Below are 9,495 nucleotides of genomic sequence, written 5' to 3' on the forward strand. Positions count from 1 at the left end.
ATCAAATTTGGTCCAGATTTCAGTTGAGGGGGGGCTAACCTGGGGATCACCCCTCCCCCGCACACAAAATAGGATTGTTAATACCGCTGCTTGCGTGATAGATCTAACGGAAAAAAAAAAAACAGTTGATCTAACCTGATCTAACGTATATCTATCAAAATCAATCAAATTTGGTCCAGATTTCAGTTGAGGGGGGGGGGCTAACCCGGGGATCACACCTCCCACGCACACAAAATAGGATTGTTAACACCGCTGCTTGCGTGATAGATCTAACGAAAAAAAACTGATCTAACCTGATCTAATGTATATCTATCAAAATCAATCAAATTTGATCCAGATTTCAGTTGGGGGGGACGGGCTAGCCCCCCTCATTAAAAATGCAATATCTCAGTAATTAAACTAGATCTAACAAAACTTTTGGCTGATCAAACCTGATCTAATGTGGAGCTATCATAATCAATAACATTTTGTCAACATTTTTGTTGGGGGGGGGGCTGGCTACGGGTTAGCCCCCCCTTAAAAAGATTGTTAATATTTCATATTTTAGAGTAGATCTAACGGAAAAAAAAAAAAAAACAATTGATCTAACCTGATCTAACAAAGATCTAACAAATGGAATGATAATTTGTTACAATTTTGTATATGGAAGGGCTAACCTGGGTGAGGTAAATTTAATGATAAAAGTAAATGGGGAATTTGTTTTAATATTACATACTCTACTGACTCATGTAAGTTTATTTTTGACTTTCTTTTCCTTTTAAGGAGTTAACACCCTGTGCACTTCACTCTGTTAGTGAAGGGGTTAAATATGAGCAATGAGAAGCTTTCTATGCTAGTGAAGGGTTAATACAAAGTGCAACTCTCCCATTGCCAGTGAAAGGGCTAATATATATTATGTAGCTGTGTAGCTTTAATGCACTAGTAGAGGATATTACAGTGACAATTTGCTCAGTTACTAATTTTATGAATTTGCAGCGTTTAAATAATTTTAAAAAGCATCCAATTTGTCACTGAAATGGTTGCATATTTTCTTTTGTCTGATTGGCTGCTGATTAACATGTGACTTCTCAGTGTATTGTGGGAGATGTAGTTCAGTATTGAACTCACTGTTGTTCCCCTCCCATTTACTTCCTGTGCAGCTGCTGCTGGGTGAGTGTGTCTGTCAGGCTGTGTGCATTGTGTGATAAAACGTTTTAGTTACTTTCTGGTCTTCTTAAAAAGTTTATAATTGTTATAAATGTTGTTCTTTTAATACATGTTATTCATCTGCTTGTGCCAGGCAATGAGATACTAAAGTACTTTTCAACTCTTTGTGTTAGTGAAGGGTTAATACACACTGTGCTGCTCTCTGTGCTGCTCTCTGTGCTAGTGAAGGGTTAATACAGACTGTGCTGCTCTCTGTGCTAGTGAAGGGTTAATACAGACTGTGCTGCTCTCTGTGCTAGTGAAGGGTTAATACACACTGTGCTGCTCTCTGTGCCAGTGAAGGGTTAATACACACTGTGCTGCTCTCTGTGCTAGTGATGGGTTAATACACACTGTGCTGCTCTCTGTGCTAGTGAAGGGTTAATACACACTGTGCTGCTCTCTGTGCTAGTAAAGGGTTAATACACACTGTGCTGCTCTCTGTGATAGTGAAGGGTTAATACACACTGTGCTGCTCTCTGTGATAGTGAAGGGTTAATACACACTGTGCTGCTCTCTGTGATAGTGAAGGGTCAATACACACTGTGCTACTCTCTGTGCTAGTGAAGGGTTAATACACACTGTGCAGCTCTCTGTGCTAGTGAAGGGTTAATACACACTGTGCTGCTCTCTGTGCTTGTAAAGGGTTAATACACACTGTGCTGCTCTCTGTGCTAGTAAAGGGTTAATACACACTGTGCTGCTCTCTGTGCTAGTAAAGGGTTAATACACACTGTGCTGCTCTCTGTGCTAGTGAAGGGTTAATACACACTGTGCTGCTCTCTGTGCTAGTGAAGGGTTAATACACACGGTGCTTCTATCTGTGCTATTAAAGGGTTAATACACACGGTGCTGCTCTCTGTTCTAGGGAAGGGTTAATACACACGGTGCTGCTCTCTGTGCTAGTGAAGGGTTAATACACACGGTGCTACTCTCTGTGCCAGTGAAGGGTTAATACACACGGTGCTGCTCTCTGTGCTAGTGAAGGGTTAATACAGACTGTGCTGCTCTCTGTGCTAGTGAAGGGTTAATACACACTGTGCAGCTCTCTGTGCTAGTGAAGGGTTAATACACACGGTGCTGCTCTCTGTGCTAGTGAAGGGTTAATACACACGGTGCTGCTGTCTGTGCTAGTGAAGGGTTAATACACACGGTGCTGCTCTCTGTGCTAGTGAAGGGTTAATACACACGGTGCTGCTCTCTGTGCTAGTGAAGGGTTAATACACACTGTGCTGCACTCTGTGCTAGTGAAGGGTTAATACACACGGTGCTGCTCTCTGTGCCAGTGAAGGGTTAATACACACGGTGCAGCTCTCTGTGCCAGTGAAGGGTTAATACACACGGTGCTGCTCTCTGTGCCAGTGAAGGGTTAATACACACGGTGCTGCTCTCTGTGCCAGTGAAGGGTTAATACACACTGTGCTGCTCTCTGTGCCAGTGAAGGGTTAATACACACTGTGCTGCTCTCTGTGCCAGTGAAGGGTTAATATACATTGTGCTACTCTCTGTGCCAGTGAAGGGTTAATACACACAGAAGCACAACTGTAGCACAAGTTATGTTTATGAGTTAGTCATTTACAGCAGCTACACACAGGGCAGGGGAATAAGATAAAACGTTATATAAATCAGTATTAGACACTGAGTATCATGTAATGTGTATAATGTGCAGCTCACGTGTCATCACACAGGTGTAGTTTATTCATTTGTAATCAGACAACAGCTAAAGTGTTATATTATAAATAAATATATGTGTAGATATGAATGTATGGGAATGATTAGCTGCATTATGGTCAGATTTGCCCGGAGTAGCACAGGGCAGTGATGGGCCCTAACTCACAGGGGCTGCGTTTACATTTTGTCAAACACACAAATAATAATATTTACAACAAATGTCCAGCTGCACAGGGCAAGTTCTATGGCTCTTTTTTCCCGACCTACCAGAAATCGCCAAAATGCACATTATCAGTCCTGCTTTATTTAGGGGCGCACGGTAATTAGCGCAGAGGGGCGCACGGTAAGTAGCGCAGAGGGCAGCCCTGACTTAAAAGGATATAGAATAATTTATTTTCATGAGACTTGTGTGTGGTGTTGCATTAATCTTACACACAGGCCTAGTGAATACACTTTCCAAACAGATTAACACTTAGTTTTCCAATGGACAAACCCCCCCCCCCCCCACATAGTTTGCCTTATGTGTAGGAGCCAATCTGACCTTGTTACTGAGTAGACAAAAGGTTGTCACTGCTGTTTTGTTAGCAACACTTTTATTGTTTTACATGATCTTATCACCCCTGCTCAGGCTTACTAGGGGCAGATATGTAGCAGGGTCAGGTTTATGAAGCCTGTAGTGAGCACTTATAATTCTAATGATGGGAAAACCCACAATTATCAGAGTTTAAAGGACAGTAAAGTAAAAATGAAACTTTTATGATTCAGATAGGACATGCAATTTTAAACGCCTTTCAAATTTTATCATGAAATCTGCCTTGTTCTTTTGGTATTCTTTGTTGAAAGCTAAACCTAGATAGGCACATATGCTTATTTCTTGCCTCTTATCTTCTATCTATTAGTGCATTTTTATAGCTTTTTACAGCAAGACACTGCTAGTTCATGTGTGCTATATAGATAATGTGCTCACTCCTGTGGAGTTGTTTATGAGTTAGCACTGATTGGCTAAAATACAAGTCTGTCAAAAGAACTGAAATAAGAGGGCAGTCTGCAGAAGCTTAGATACAAGGTAATCACGAGGTAAAAAGTCTAATAATATAATCGTGTTGGTTATGCAAAACTGGGGAATGGTAATAACGGGATTATTTATATTTTTATAATATAAAAATTCTGGACTAGACTGGCCCTTTAAGCAGAGATTTAAGTGCTTTTTCTATATGGTTCCAACACATCATACTTTGGCTGTGTTTCCATTGCGGTGCTTAAGTTTGGAAAAAACGGTTGGTATCATAAAAATTCTCCATAGACTTTAAAGGGAACCTCAACACCTGATTGACATATTCTAAACTAACTTTTTCTAATTGTGCAAAATAAACTAATTAGCAATGCTGTATGCAGTCTTTTCATCTTACTGCTTTCTGTTTTTGATAAAAGCTTTATAATTTAAACATTGATCTGCAGCATTGGAGCATTGCTATGCAAGCTGCCATTTGTTAAAGTAGGTTTCACAACACTGTGTCTGTCACGTGATGCACACGGCACCAGCTATTACTAAATCATAGTGATCCCTGCAGTGTCTGACAAGAACGGCTTCAGGCACTGTTATGTTTATAAATAGCACAAGGAGGGAAGAAAGTGTGAGGGGGGAGGAGAGGTGGAGAGGGAGGCACCTTTCAACTTTTCAAAATAAATTTAAAGGGTTATGTGACAGACCCTTCAGTCAGGACTGAAAGTGTTAACTTTATTTTCTAACCACAAGTGGCTGGCTCCAGCTACAATCTAATTAATGCTTAGCATTCTATTGTTTGATCACCCCCAGAGAGAAACGCCTAAGTGATAAGGAGAGTCAAGAGTGTCCTGTGGTTGAAGTGTTTAAGTAATATAATCCTATTGTATCATGTCAAGGGCGCTTCTCCCTTCTATCTAATGTACAACATTCTTTCAACCCCCATCTGAGGGGGGGTCAAAAACCTGTATAAATCTGTGTGCTGCCTTCAAATAAAGTTGTCATTCTGTTTTAAACCTGAAACTGGCTGGGTTGTGAATTGCTGATTGTCTATGCAGGACATTGTTCATCTGGGGTTAACCCTTGGTACACAGTTGGTACCGTAACATTGGTGGCAAGCGACGGGAGAATCCTTATCGCCCAGAAGAGCAACTACACAAGCCAGTAACCTCAGGAAGAGGGGGATTATTACAATACTGACTAAGATGGAAAGAGTACCAGGGACAGAAGGAACCAATGGGCCCAGCATAGCAGACAGAACCCCTGAAGAAGCAAGTTTTGACCGGGCTGTCAAAATAAGACTGGCACATTATGGCCCCAACCCATCTGCGGAAATTATCGACCGGGTCATAGCAGCTGTGGAAGCCAACCTACTTCGCCAAAGCGGCGCTGCAGCAAACCCAGTGGAAAAGAGAAAAGTGAATTTTGCAGCTTTTAAAAACTTCCTGGAAACAGAAGGAGAGATTGATGGGTACCTTGCGGATTTTGAGAGGCAATGTGCACTACACAAGGTACCCGCAGAGGACTGGGTCATGATATTATCCGGAAAATTATCCGGCCGGGCCAGTGAGGCTTTTCGGGCCATTCCAGATGAGGAAGTCGGGGATTATAATACTGTAAAAGAGGCTCTGCTCTCCAGGTATGCGGTTACACCGGAGGCATACCGGAGACGGTTCAGAGACACTGTTAAATTGGCTGGTGATTCCTACCTTGAGTGGGCATGTAAGGTGCACCGCACAGCAGCTCACTGGATAGCGGGGTGCCAAGCCGTATCTGGGGAAGAGGTGCTGCAGCTATTCCTGTTGGAACATTGCTTCGACAAGTTACCCGCAGGAGTTCGAGAGTGGGTTCGGGACCGTAAACCCTCCACCCTGCACGAAGCGGCTCGCTTGGCAGATGAGTATACGGATGCCCGCAAACTGGACACTGCTACCACTAAGCCCCCTGCCAGAGTGGAGTACAGACCCCCAGTCACCCCAGCACCTGCCAGTTACCAACCCCCAGCACACCGCTATACCACACGGTCTCGGGCCACGAACTACCCTCAGAGAGCCTGGTTCAATTCGCGAGGCTACTCACAACCTATTCGGTGCTTTGGATGTAAGCAACTAGGGCACAAAAGACCAGAGTGTCCCCTAAACGCAGCGAACCAAGCACAGTCCTGGAGAAGACCCGCTAGCGGAATCCCACGTAATCCTCAGCCTGCGGCCCGCTATGTAGAGGCGCAAGAATGCTGGGGCATCCTACATGAGGCAGACCTTGTGCAAGCTGCCCACCGGAATAACCGGCAACTGGTTAAAGTGAATGGGAAGGAGGTCAGTGGTCTACGGGATACTGGTGCTACCATGACCTTGCTTCGAAAGAACTTGGTGTCTGAGAAACAGCACACAGGAGACACTGTGGCTGTGAGGGTAGCAGGGGGCACTGTGTTCCGCCTACCTGTTGCCAGGGTGCATTTGGATTGGGGAGGGGGCGCTAGACCTGTGAATGTGGGGGTCATGAAGGATTTACCAGCTGATGTTCTCCTTGGAAATACCTTGGTCCCCCTTGTTTCTGCCTATGCTCCCATGGGTCCCGCTGATGTTAACCCTGTGACTACCCGTGCTCAGATCCGTGCAGCAGAGACTGACCCCCCTGCTGCTAAGCCCCAGGACGCTGAGCTCAGTAAATCTCTATCCGCTATTGATATGTGGGAGTCACGTTACAATGCGCTGATGAAGGAGAAGAGTCACGTAGAGGATGAAATGGTCACGTTAAATAATCATGTAACAGTGCTAGCAGGAGAGAAGAGGAGTGCAGAGGAAAAAGCACGTTTAGAACAGGAATCTCTGCTAGACAAGCTGCACCGACAGACTGCAGAAAACACCAGCTTGAGAGTGGAACATGAAATATTAAGGACAAACTTAGTGACACTGGAGGAGAAGCTGACGCTGGCTCATAGGGAGGTGCAGCAACTCAAGGGCACCCTATGTCAGTATGAAGGGATTGTGGATACCTATAAAGAGCAGGTACAAAAACCACGTAAAGAAGCCGATGATATTTTGAAGGACTGTTTAGCCCTAGTCGGGGCACTGAAGAGGTTGAACCCTTATTTATACAGACAGGGATTCTCTCTCATAACGGGAATACAGATGGATTGTCCCAGCAAACTGACATGCCTACCACCCCTTAGTCCGGTCATCCCCAGGTTGACCCGCAAAAGGGTCAAGCCGGGTCTGCCGGAGTGTTCCACAAGGGGGGAGCTATGTGACAGACCCTTCAGTCAGGACTGAAAGTGTTAACTTTATTTTCTAACCACAAGTGGCTGGCTCCAGCTACAATCTAATTAATGCTTAGCATTCTATTGTTTGATCACCCCCAGAGAGAAACGCCTAAGTGATAAGGAGAGTCAAGAGTGTCCTGTGGTTGAAGTGTTTAAGTAATATAATCCTATTGTATCATGTCAAGGGCGCTTCTCCCTTCTATCTAATGTACAACATTCTTTCAACCCCCATCTGAGGGGGGGGGTCAAAAACCTGTATAAATCTGTGTGCTGCCTTCAAATAAAGTTGTCATTCTGTTTTAAACCTGAAACTGGCTGGGTTGTGAATTGCTGATTGTCTATGCAGGACATTGTTCATCTGGGGTTAACCCTTGGTACACAGTTGGTACCGTAACAGGTTAGAAATTGATTCCCATGTGAACCTAATTAAAATATTCTATTATAATAATACTATCTAGATTGTAAGTTCCCACGGGAACAGGGCCCTCAATTCCCCCTGTATTTGTCTGTAAAATGTTGTGTCTTATCGTATTGTTTCTCCACTGTACTGTTATAGTGCAGAATTATATAACATTATATTTTAGGTTTACTGTCCCTTTAAGTTCACACGGGCAACTGAGTGGAGACAGACAGGGAACACTATAAACAGATACTCTTTAAGACTTTACAAGCGGCTTCTGTCCTACACTTCATCCCTGCTGCACTAAGGAGTGCAGGTGTATACTAGAATTGTTCCCTGCCTGTGATGAAGTCCATCTGTGTTTTAAACGTTGAATACGGCAGTAAGTTTGAGAGCTATGTTTATTTAACTGTCGGGGAATCTCCCTCTGGCTGTGTTTGCTTGATTAGTGACGGTGAGAGCTCCGTTTCCGATACACTGGCAGGAAGACAGAGCACTGTAATCATACACAGGAGGAACTTCATCTCATCAGGTGACAAAACACTTTGTGGAAGTTTTTTTTTTTAGTTCTGGAGAGTCCTGTGTGAGGAGCGTGTTGGAGGTGATGGTGGAGGTGATGCACGCTTTAACTCACCTGTGTGGAGACCGTTAACAACCCATACCTCCCAAGCCACATAGCCTTTTTGCTGGGGAGCCAAGATACCTGCTCTGCCCGGCCAGAGGAAGAAAAAAGGTGGCGTAAGGACACTCTCAGAGCCTAAATCAAGGAGGGGCTGATTGGGACCAGCCCATGTGTGTGTCCACATACCTCCAATGCCAGCAATACCGAGACTGCAGCCAAAACCTGACAAATTGACAAGCTAAACTCTCGGACCGCTGCGGTCCGCTACAGAACTGCGCAGAGAACCCCAAAGTTACCTGAAGGTGAAAGAGCCAGCTCAGGAGAAGAGGTGCCCGTGGTGGCCCAGGTCCGTGAGCGGAGGGCGGCAGTGGAGGTTTTCGTGCAGCTGCAGCTGTCCCCCGGGTGACGAGGGTAGGAGACAGAGAGCGTCAAACGGGCCAGGCTGAAGGAAAGTGGCTGGAAAGATCCAATACGGCTGGACGGAGTCAGCTTTCCCCCCTTTCGACAAGCCGGCGACTTGCTCTGATGTCACGCTCCAGCGTCGGACATAGCCTGAGTCCGGAGGCACCGCATCAGGACGGATAGCTGTGGGAGCGCTGAAAGCCCCGGTGAAGGAGGAGGATACCAGAGCTCTGTAGCGAACTCGCCGCGAAGAGGAAGGGGGGGTGAGTACAGCGCTTCCTTGACTAAAAAGGCTTGGTTAACAAATAGCTGCAGAAGAAAGAGGTTTATAACCCCTAAGTTTGTTGAGCAATTGAAGTATCGGTGGAGCCAGACTTAAGCTCAATGTAGAGGGGATATTCTTGTGTGCGGGTTATAATCTTCTCTGTTCACCCTAGATTATTGGGGGCTGTTTAAATCAGACTTGTCCTGGAGTTAGACTGATTATTTTGAATGATGCAAGCTTAACTAATCCCTGGGACAAAGCAATTACATATAACCCACGGGAAAGCAGAGTTTTGACGATGAAAGCAAAGATAATGCGGGACTTCTTTATCTAGCTTTTAGTCTCACCTGTTTCACTGAAAAGACCACACTGTCAACATTTAAAGAAATAAAGGAGTAAAATAGAGAAAAGAAATCAAGAAAAGCACAGTCTAAAAGCGTTAGAGCATGACAGTTGGAGTTCCAAGGACATATTAATATTTTGCTAAGACAAGTCCATAATATACCTGGTACCCTCCTATGGGTGCAAGACTTTATTTGTTTTGAAGACTGAACTTAGACAGCTAACTGAAATCTTATTCTGGGAAATTTTAGGGATAATTGGTGGTGGATGATGTAACCCTGTGATAATAGATAGTAGATACCGAGCTGTAAAGTATAACCTATCTGACAGGTGTAATCTCCCT

The 9,495-nt window shown here is 44.5% G+C and overlaps 1 protein-coding gene across 1 annotated transcript in view; it reads left to right on the plus strand.

Annotated features, from left to right (window-relative positions):
* The first annotated feature begins 1,130 nt into the window (after positions 1–1,130).
* The window catches only part of LOC128659993 (gastrula zinc finger protein XlCGF26.1-like), a 32,911-nt gene continuing 24,546 nt past the window's right edge, over positions 1,131–9,495 (plus strand). The window contains exon 1 of the mRNA XM_053713585.1: positions 1,131–1,149. The gene's annotated coding sequence lies outside the window, so the exon portion shown is untranslated. The remainder of the gene's footprint in view (positions 1,150–9,495) is intronic.

Source organism: Bombina bombina, chromosome 5 (assembly GCF_027579735.1).
Source record: "Bombina bombina isolate aBomBom1 chromosome 5, aBomBom1.pri, whole genome shotgun sequence".
In the NCBI taxonomy this organism is placed as follows: Eukaryota; Metazoa; Chordata; class Amphibia; order Anura; family Bombinatoridae; genus Bombina; species Bombina bombina.